Source organism: Rattus rattus, chromosome 3 (assembly GCF_011064425.1).
Source record: "Rattus rattus isolate New Zealand chromosome 3, Rrattus_CSIRO_v1, whole genome shotgun sequence".
Classification (NCBI taxonomy): domain Eukaryota; kingdom Metazoa; phylum Chordata; class Mammalia; order Rodentia; family Muridae; genus Rattus; species Rattus rattus.
This window is the reverse complement of record NC_046156.1, coordinates 60,288,972-60,299,422: the sequence shown is the minus strand read 5'-3', so window position 1 is coordinate 60,299,422 and position 10,451 is coordinate 60,288,972. Positions and strand designations below refer to the sequence as shown.

The 10,451-nt window shown below is 45.8% G+C and overlaps 1 pseudogene; it reads right to left on the bottom strand.

Annotated features, from left to right (window-relative positions):
- Positions 1-282: 282 nt before the first annotated feature.
- On the bottom strand, positions 283-871 carry LOC116895400 (annotated as a pseudogene).
- Positions 872-10,451: the final 9,580 nt, after the last annotated feature.

Genomic DNA, 10,451 nt, shown 5'->3' with positions numbered 1-10,451 from the left:
ACTACTGGGTGCTGGCCCAGGATGCAGGAGATGAGAGCACGTGGCTTTCAGTGACGTCAGAGGGTTAGGGCGTCACTGCAGGAGCAGCCTTCTCATATCTATTCCCACTCAGCTTTCAGCTTCATCACAGAAAAGAGAATACTGATTGTGCAGAACAGGAGACCCACCTTCTCAAAGGGCACAGTTGGGTTCTTTTTTTTTCTTTAAAAATCAGAAAGTGTTTAGTTAATTGACGAGAGAAAGCTGGTCCAAGAATGGCGGGCAGATTCTGCGGAGTGAGAATCAGAAGCGAGGGGCTCCATAATCATCTGGCATCCGCTCCATGTTGTATCTGTGGTTAGAAATGTACATGATTGGGACACCAGGGATCTTCCGGATTCTTTGTTTGAGGTCAGGGTCAACTGTGGCCACAATGTAACACTTGTGCTGAGTTACCATTTGTACCAGGCAGTCATCGGCATAGGTTCCTTTGTGGCAATCAGTCAAATCGGGGATCCTTGGCGATTCTTAGTGCTACACGATACTTCTGTCTTAATTTCTCAGTTTCAGCCATTACACAATCAGTTATACAAGGGATACACTTGGCGTACAGACAGTCCATCATTGACTGCACTAAGTCCAGTTTGGCTTTAATGGAAAAGTTGATGAAGTTGGTATCCACAAGGATGTGGTAAGGTGGACCCGACTGTGTATTACACTGGAAGAACAAGCAGGAAAGACCCTGGGGATTTCTCTTTTCTTCAGCGCACTAGGATCTTTCTTTTCTTTCTTTTTAGGCTTCAACCTATCCTTTTCTTTAAGTTGCTCATCTCTGAGAGCTAAGCATTCGCTTCATAGTCGCATATTTCCTTGTTTTCTTTTGCTTCCCCATGTTCACGACGCCCACAGTTGGGTTCTTAAAGATGTATTTGACTTCAGTTTCAAGTAGAATTGCACAGTGAGTACTGATGAGGCCAGGGGAGTGATGACAGCAGGTAACGTCACAGACACGGTTTGGCCATGCTGTTCACAAGATAGCCAACTCCTAAAAGCACTTCACTGAGGCCATATGTATGCTGGGAAGTAATGTGTCCTCAAGCCTTAGCTAGAACCAGCACTTTGTGCACTGTGGTCAAAGGGGTGAGCAGTCACAAGCACAAGTCCTCGTCAAGGAAAGAAAGGGAAATGGAGCCCTCACCTCCAGAGAAGTCTCCGTTTGCTCAGATTGGAAACCAATTCCCTCCAAGGAAAGAGCAAACAGAAAAGAAGTGCCCTCTTCTCGGAATTCTTATTAAGATTGGCTCCGTGTGTTACTCTCGCTTGAGTTCACTCACAATAGGGAAAAAAATTACCAAAATGGTCATTTAGCACTTAGTACAACCACAGTAGCATAGGACAATTTACAGTGTTCTATGCTCTCACTTGTGATCAAATACCCGGAACAATACCCTGAACTGAAGCAACTTACAAATGAAAGAGTTCATTTTAACTTATGGCTCCAGAGGGATTAGAGCCCATCATGGTGGCTAGTGGCATGGCATCAGGAACAGGCAGCTGAGAGATCACACCTCAGCCCCATAAAGGAAGCAGAGAGAGCAAGCTGGAACTCTTGAAGCCCACCTCTGGTGACTTACTTCCTGCCTTCCCAAACAGCACCGCCAACTAGGGTCCAAGTGTCCAAATACCTGAGCCTACAGGGAACATTTCTTATTCCTACTGCCACAGCTAGTACTGACAATGTGCCAGGGGTCAAGCTAAATGCTTTAAATGTGAGCTCACTTAATTTTCACAATTTGAGGGGAAAAATATTATTGCCTCTACTTTAAAGGTGAAAGATTTTAGTAAAATTCACACTATTAGGAAATAGTTCTTAGAATTATAAACTCCAGGTCTGTCTTATCCTTTGACCCTATGCTCTTCAGAGCCACACATGAGTGCTCAAATCTGTGACCTTAAGACATGGTCCCTGCCTGCAGGGAACTTCTACTGTAATAAGAATGAAAGAAGAAAAAAAATTCCACGTGTTGAACATAGCTGACCAATGAGAGTGCAAGCCGGATGGCAGTCAGAGCCAAGACAGTCACCCTCAGCTGCCCATATGAAACTGTACCCTAGAATATTAGGGGTGTCAGTCCAGTCTTGAAATGTGAGCTTGCTTATCTAATGTTTGGTTAGTTGCTGTCAAGGAACTGTGGGTATGTGGAGGACTCAGGTTTAACATTACTTGAGGGTAGTATAGAAATACTTGTAAATTCAATATGGGAAAGGGCCATTCTTGCCCTAAAGAACATTTCATTCTTCTTGCTCTTCTTAGAACTCTGTCTGAGAAGGAGAGTGAGAGAGTCTTTTCTTTCCAAGACATTTCTTCTGGCAAATAGTTGATGGTTCTAAACATGACCACTCGAGGAAGCAGAGACCTTCCTGAATAAGAGCAGAAGGGCATCCTTTCATCAGGTTCACCCCCAAGAGCATTTTCCTTTCCTCATCTTATCGAGACCAGAGACAGCAGAAAGGGCCAATCTTGAGACTCAGCCTTCTGGGATAGAAATGAACTTCAAAACGGGACATGGTTATTCATATTTCATTCTGTCTCCCTCCATGAAACTCAGACGTTTTATTTTTATTCTAAGTACTTGGGTAGATAAAGGACTCTCTGCTGCCCTAACTTTCTACAAAGATGGCGAAAGATGGTGTAAAAATATATTCCAACTGATGGCAATTCTTCAAGGAAAGAAAATGGATTTAAAGCTTTATAAAGAGCTTGCTACAGGAATAACAAATGCCAAATCACTCATCTGAAGCTTGTAATTGCCAGGTCAAAATCTTTGGGAAGTTGTCCTGAGTGTTGTGCTGGCTGGCAACGCTTTCTTACCAGTTTGGTTCATTCTGACACACATTTACTGAGCTTCACTGTGCTCTGTGATGTGGAAAAGAAGCTCCCCTCAGACACCACAAGTGGGTTCAAAGCCCGCTCATTAGTTGCTCTGCCGGTGTTCTTTAAACTGCCTGTTCGTCAATGTCTTTTTCTGTCAAATAAAGTCATACTCAACCAACAAGGATCATTAAAGGATCAACACAGTGATTTCATGGGCTCAGTAAATGGCATCTCCATTTCCTGCCCAAGTTAGGAAGAAGTGAGGAGGCTAGGCCGGGGAGCCAGGCAGAAGGAGGTCAGTGTATTATATTACCTCACTTACCGATGGGACTAAGTTCAAAGGCCTGGCTTAGGGCATGCAGCAACACTGGGTGTTTCATCTCAGCCACCTTGCAACGCTGGATATGGCTGTGTTCTTGCCTAATGCCAAGTAAGGTAGAGCAGGTTAAATGCTTGCTTCTTATAGACAGGCAGTTCCTGGGGCAAAAGAGCAGGAACCAGACTGACCCTCACCTGCCTGAGGGGCACGGCTGCTGTGGCTTTCACGGTTTACCTCTTCCACAACGTGCTGTGAATTGATGACTGTTATTAGAACTATATTTAAAACATTTTGGTTGATTTAAAGGGGTCTTTTCTACATACGTTTAAAGAAATTAAAACACTTTCTGTGTGCTTTATAAAGCACCTGGCACTCTAGGTCCTGTGCCTAACTGATAAATTGTTCCTTTATGATCAGTTTGGTTTCGTGCTTCCCCAACTAGAGAATCCTCCTTCTGTCTTGGGAAACGTTGAGTGACCCCAAGGATGGAAGTACTTGTTGCCCAGATGGAGATATGAGTTCCCATTCTCCATAAAAGTAAAGCTCTAGAAAAAACTGTACCGTAATAGCCTAGATGGATTAAAAGCAAGCCAAGGTGAGCTAATTACAACCCGAAGCAAGAGGGAAATCAGCTCAAAAATGAAGAGCGAGTCCCGCGCCGAGCAAAGCCCAGAAGCAATTCCTCGAGGTCGTGATATTTAAACTCTGTCTTGCAGGGTAAAAGATTCTTGCTAGATAAGGATTTGATCAGGGTAGAATGGAGGGGGTCATTCCAGACTCCGGGAGCATATGAGGCATTCTGGGAGTCGAGGAATTCAAAACCATCCACCCATTCCATCTGCCCTTGCTTGACTCCCTCGTTGCTCTGTTGATATTTCATATCAGTGGTAGAGGGCAGAGAAATCTTCGTTTGTTCAATGCACACTAAGCGCTGGGTGCTTTATGAATGTCTCATTTACTTCTTCGTCCAATAGTGAGAGGTGGATATTGTTATTTCTACTTCTTCTAGACAAAGAAGTTGGGTCCTTGAAATTTTCAGACAGGCCACAGAGCCTTGAGGATATCACCACAGACCAGAAGCCAGAATCCAGGCTCCCAACTGCCTGTCCAGAGCCCCGCTCATGCCTTCCTCAGAGACTTCAAAGAAATGTTCTGAGAGCTATACAAAAAGGAATTCTTACAATTATATTTTAGGAAGAATGTTTTTCCAGAGACTCATTTCTGGCATTCCATTCCCCAGACTGTCAGGCACCAGGATGCTTTTCCGTTCCTCACCTGCTCATTGTCTATTGAAAGGCTTCATCTGTTGGCAGTGCCTTTTCCTGACCTCTTTCTTAGGCATAGCACGATTTCTGCTGTCCTGTGTGCTCTGCTGATCACTCCCCGCACCCAACATTGAGAAGGGCTCTGTTTGCTCGCCCTGAGACCATGCTGGGTTTGTAGAGTTAACAGACAAGTGTCTAGCATGTAATGAGTACTTGCTTGTGAGCCTGTACAGGGCTTAACACTTCTTGTCATCTATTTTATCTGCTTGACAGTCCTCCAACATAGGCATTGCTAAAACTATAGACAAGGACACCAGTAGTGAGAACTTTGGAAATTTTGTAGCTTTAAGAAACACAGAACTCTTATAAGAACGTGCTTTGTTTTAAGACCAGGTGTGGGATACAGGGCTGCTTCAGACTGTCCACAGGAGCTGACTGATTTGCCTCGTGCTCTAGCAGGGGGTGTGATTTTGCCAGCAGCAGAGAGTTTCTGTGATTGGGTGACATTTAGAACTCTGGGGACACTTCTGAGGGCACATAAATGCTAGGGCCCCGAGAGGCCGGGCAGGTTGTTGGTTGTTGATGTTATTGGTTGATGCTGTTGGTGTCTGTTTGTTAAGTAGTTGTGCACAAAGAAGAAGAAATTAGATATCCAGGTGGTGAGATTCAGACTTGCTCAAACGAACTCATTGCCCCAAATCAGCAGGAAGTAGTCTAATGCTAACATCTCCTCCTTTCCAACCCCTGGTATCCTTTTTCCTATCTAGTGTTTGGGGGTTTAGAAAGTGGAAGAAAAGGGGTAAAGGGTGGGAAAAAAAACCATAAAATAGCCAAAGACAGCTACAGACACCAAGACTCAGAAATGTCAAGTTATTTTCAGAAAATGACACCATTCTGATTAATGGTCTGAGGTAGAATTTAGTTCCCAATCTGATTACAAACTTTCCATGAACCATGATGGGTCCTAGCAGAGCCTAGAGCTTCCTTCCCATCCGGTGCCACTGGGGAGAGGTTGGCCTCTCTACTTCAGTCCACTTAATTGCAGTCCATCAAATTCTTTTTAGCATTTGCACTTTCTGTTGTTCTTCAGGTAATGCTTTTTTAGGAAAAATGAACGAACAAGCAGAAAAGGTCTCGTATGATCTGGAACTCCAGCCTCGGCTGCTCTTGAACTTGGAATCCTTCTCTTTCAGTCTCTCTAGAGCTGGGAGGACAGGAGTGTGAGACTATGCTTGGCTTTAAGTCATGATTTACAGGCCCCTTTTCTCTTTCATCTGGCTTCATCCAGTCTTCTGCTCTTCCCCTGACCCTGCCCCTCTCTCCTACTCCCTGTAATGGCCATAGTGTAGTGCTGGAAGCTTGAGTGTAGAAGCTTGGCTGAGACGTTCCCTTCAGAAGACCAAGCCACAGAGATCATCCACGGACTCCATCTCCTTAGCATCCCTTCATCCACACCAAGGTGTCCTGAATTCCTTCCCTTTGGATGTTAGACCGGACGTCACCTGCAGCAGCACATAGCTTTGCCTTGAATGCCAGCTCTGTGTCTAGACAGCGTGGGTGAGTCTGGGCAGGTGTTTCACTCTGTTTCGGTTCCTGAATTCTCTCAGTGTCAGCCTTGTAGGGTTGCTTGGGGAAGAAAAACCCACGCACATGGCACTTAAACAGTGCCTGGTGGAGAGTACACAAGCCGTAAATATCAGTGATTTTTATTGTCACTCCTTCCCAGGGCTGGGCCAAGGGAATGTTCTCCCCCCCTGGAACTTGGATCTTGAGCAGAGTGCCAAGAAGACAGGAGTCCATCTAGCTGACTTATTTGGCTCTGAAGAAACAGTCCATCGCTTTCTGCTCCCTGACCCAAGGCAGCCCTTTGTCCTGGCCCTTCCTGAATCTGGGGTTTTGGCTATATTTTAAAACCTGTGCCCCACCTATCACAGACTTTCCCACCTTCTTCCTGCTCCCTCCTCCCTTCGTGCATACAGGCCAGCTTTATAAAGACAAATCCTTAATTGACATTTCCCTCTTCCCAAAGAACTCTAGTTTGTGTCAAGTTAACAAACAAACAAACAAACAAAAGCAAATAAGCCAACCAACCAACCAATGGAAACAACTAGAACTTCTCTTGAGAGATTGTGAGAAAAACAAACTTGTGCCTGTACCCTTAGTAAGGCCTGCAGCTGGTGACAGCAGCCCTCATGGGGTGCAGTAGTAAGACTGAGTACCTCTGGCAAAGTGGGGTTGTGTGTGCTCAGGGCCAGCAGGGACACACTAGCCTCCCTTGGGACTCACTCGTAGAGAATGGCTCAGAGTCCAAACGCTAAGATAGATATTGCCAATATCTTTGGCCCTGCAATAGTTGCCCATGCTGTGCTTCCTATAGACCCAGTGACAATGTCCCAGGACAGCAAGTGTCAGCTCAAGGTGGGAGAGCACCTTCCTTCTCTGCCCCTGGAATACTGCAATCAGTTCATAATGCCGGACCACCCCAGCATTGCAATGGAAACTCAACGTTGTTGAGATCAGACTAAAGGGAACTTACTGGGACCCATGCCACTTCCGAATTTCAACATATCAAGACCCCTTTATCAAGGTCTCTGTCCCAGAGATTTTAAAACCTCTGAAAGAACACTCCAAGATTCGGGAGCCAAAGCAAGTCTGCCACAAACGGATCATCAAGGCAAGTTTTCCCCTGCTCCATACCTCGGGTAAAGTCATGCCTGCCCCGTGGCTCCGGCATTTCCTGACTGCGGGAAACGCACCTGTCTGCCCCACAGCCTCCTGCATAATTCCTACTTTTAGCATTTTCTAGGCTTTAAATGAAATTCGTGTATGGGGCTTTGAATATCATATATCTCCTTCTCACCTCTGATGACTTCCTGGCACCTTGTGAGCTTTTAAATAGAAATTTCCGGGATGGAAGGGGTAATAGGTATTTGTTGTGACTCTTTTGAGGGACAGTGGGTTATTCCTTTGGCTTAAAGCCAAATACTGCTCATGGAATGGCTTTCTTTTGATGTCCTTTAGACAGTAACAGAAATCCTACCTCAGGTAAAGCTGATCTGTGTCAGGACAAGAAGTTCCAGGACAGGATGACCCCTTCTCAGAGCCCAGCTTCCCCGTCCTCCTCTAGGACTTGCGCTATGGCGTGGAGCCCTCGTAGCAATGGGATGGATTGGGCACTGATCTGAGTATACGCCTCTTTTGTTTGGGTTGATTACATCTGAGTCATAGCAAGTGCTACAGTCCTGTGATGGTACACTCATACTGACTCTTAGCTGAAACACATGTATGTGGAATATTATGTGGAAAAAGTTAATATTTTTCAAAATGAAAAGAAAAAAAACCCAAATTCATGGTTGGTCTCCATTTGGCCTTTTCTAGATTCAGGGTTCCAACATTTTCATCTCGGAAGACACTGTAGAGGGCTATCCTGCTCTATCTCTGTGCATCTGTCACCGTCTGAGTAGGGTGACATGAGGTTACCCAGTTCTGAGCTCTAACAGTTGTGCTGGAGGGGTTCAAAGCAAGCTGACCATACAAGTGATGTTGTATTGGGTGCGATCCAGGTTAGGCAAACCAAGAACTCATTCTGGGGATCCTTGGAGACTGGAGGAAGCTCCTGTCTCAACCTCTTCTTTGGCTCCCTGTTGCCTGCAAGGAGGTTTGTAGCTCACACAGTTCTTAACAACCTTCCCTCAATTCTCCTTTCTCTGTGAATCAAGCTCCCACGGACCTGCTGGTCCATCTGGACAGAAATACTCTCTGGCCTTCAGGCTTTTGCTCACGCTGTCCCACAGAGCTTAGCTGCTCTTCCCCCTTTTTCTGCCTAAACGACTCCTACTTGTTCATCAAGGCACACCGCAAATGTCCTTTTCTTGCCTGTCCTAGCACCTCCTCACCTGTTTCTTCCTCAGTTGCTACAGTGATTATCACACAGCCATACTATTTAGTTTGAAGTTAAGTGTACACATACTGAAAGCAGACTGCCTGGGTTCAAATCCCAGCTATACCACTCACCAGCTGCGTGCCCTTGGACAAGGTTTCCACTTCCAGTTTCCTCCTATGTTACACAGGGCTACAAGTATCTACCTCACAGGGTTTTGAAAGTGTTAATGGACTAGCGTGAGTTGAGAACTTAGGCTATAGCCCTGCACTCAGCCATTGTTATTATGATCATTATCGGTTTGCCCTCAATGGTCATGGTCTTTATCTGATTGAGTTCATCAATCGTGATGCTTCATTCGCCATGGTTAGGCCGATTGGAATCCACAGTTGATATGCTGAACCTGGAGGTTTTGAGGGTTCCCACAGCCCCTTGGGTATAGACCAGGTGAACAGATGCAGAGACACGTGGTTCCAGCCTATGTTCCCTTGGGCTCACAGCTCCTCACTGATGTCTTTACACTCCCTGGGCATCATGGGCTGTCCCCACAATCTAGACAAAAGATATGACAGTGCTCTTGTAGACGTGGTGTTCTAAACCAAGACACGTTTTCTTCTTCGAAGTAGTTGTCTAACTAGTCTTATGGGAGGCTCACTGGTGGTATCAGTTAGTTGGCTCTTGGAGAAGTCTAAGCAGAATGCTGAAGACAACTGTAGGTTTGGGTCATTGGGTTCTGATGCTGTGTTGGAGACAGCAGTGTATCTGTGTCACAGAGCAACACCAAGTTCAGTGGGCATTAAAAATGAAGGGCTGACTGGAAAAAATCAATATATAAGGAACAGACCAACAAACTAGGTGGACCCAATGCCACAGGCCTGTAATTCTGGCTACGTAGGAGGCTGAGGCAGGAGGATCACAAGTTGGAGGCACTGCCTGGGCTATGAAACATGTTCAAGACCAGATTGGGCAAGTTAATGGGAGCTAAGTGGACCATGCATTGCCATGAGCCTGAGCACATCTGTATACACCACAGGGTGAAGGCCAGGGTGTTCGGTCGACTCCACCCCAGTTTTCTTCACAGACAGCCGAGAACGAGCTGACTGAAGCATGGCCCAGATGCTGGCTCATTTGTGTTCTTCTCTGTGTATCCTCGTGGACTTAATCTGTGCCACCATCTGGAATAAAAGTAGCCTGAAAACATTCACTGTGTTCCCCAGAGCAAGAACAAATGCGATTGGGAACCTGAGATGAGCCTGGATTTCCCCCCCCAACATTTGGCTTGGCATCGATATACCTAACAGCTTAAAATCACAAATACTGCTAGTATGGCTATAAGCAGTAATTTAACTCAAACTCCCCCCTTCGCCAGGATGGAAACTAAAGGCCTACGAGTGACTGTCAAGGTCACTTGACTGTGTCAATTAGACCCTGAGTCCTGAGTTCATGCATTTCCTCCTGGCCTCACATTGTCCCCTTAACCATGGTCTGGCCATGCTAAGAGCCATGGTTCATGTGAAGAGCTGGTGCTTTAACCCCAGGGTCATGTGGGAGCTTACTGAAGCCTGGCTGGAACTGGAGGCATGTGGCCTGCTGGTAGCTGTTCTGAGCTGCAGGCTCCGTGGCAGTTCAGAGCTTTCCTGTTAGCCCTTCAGGATTCAGGTTTCCACCTCTGCTTACCATAGGCACCCATCCCCCAGACTCAGGCCGTTCTTTCCCAGGGTCTCCAAGGCCGTGCTTATCTCTCCAGAGTTTCACCTCTCACCCAGCCTACTTCCTCTTGCGTCTTGTATGCGTGATGGGGAAGGGGTTTGTTGAATGGGGGAAGCTAATAGTTTTGTTTTGTTTTGAATGGTTTTGTTCAGAAACTGCTTTTTCCCACAAGCTGTTGGCAAGGCTTTTGAAAGGGGGGCTCGGATCCTGTGGAGTAACTTACTTGGGGCAGAGAGAGAAATTGTTCTGTAGTAGAAAGTAACAAGACACTACTTGTTTATTTTACAAGCTAGAACCTGAAATATTTTTTAAAAAAAGGCCATGGAATGAATTTTGTTAAATCCACAGAGATAAAACTATGTCACCCAAGGTCTTATCAAAGGATGGATGTGATATATCCCCTGTATTCTTGTTTGGGTGTGG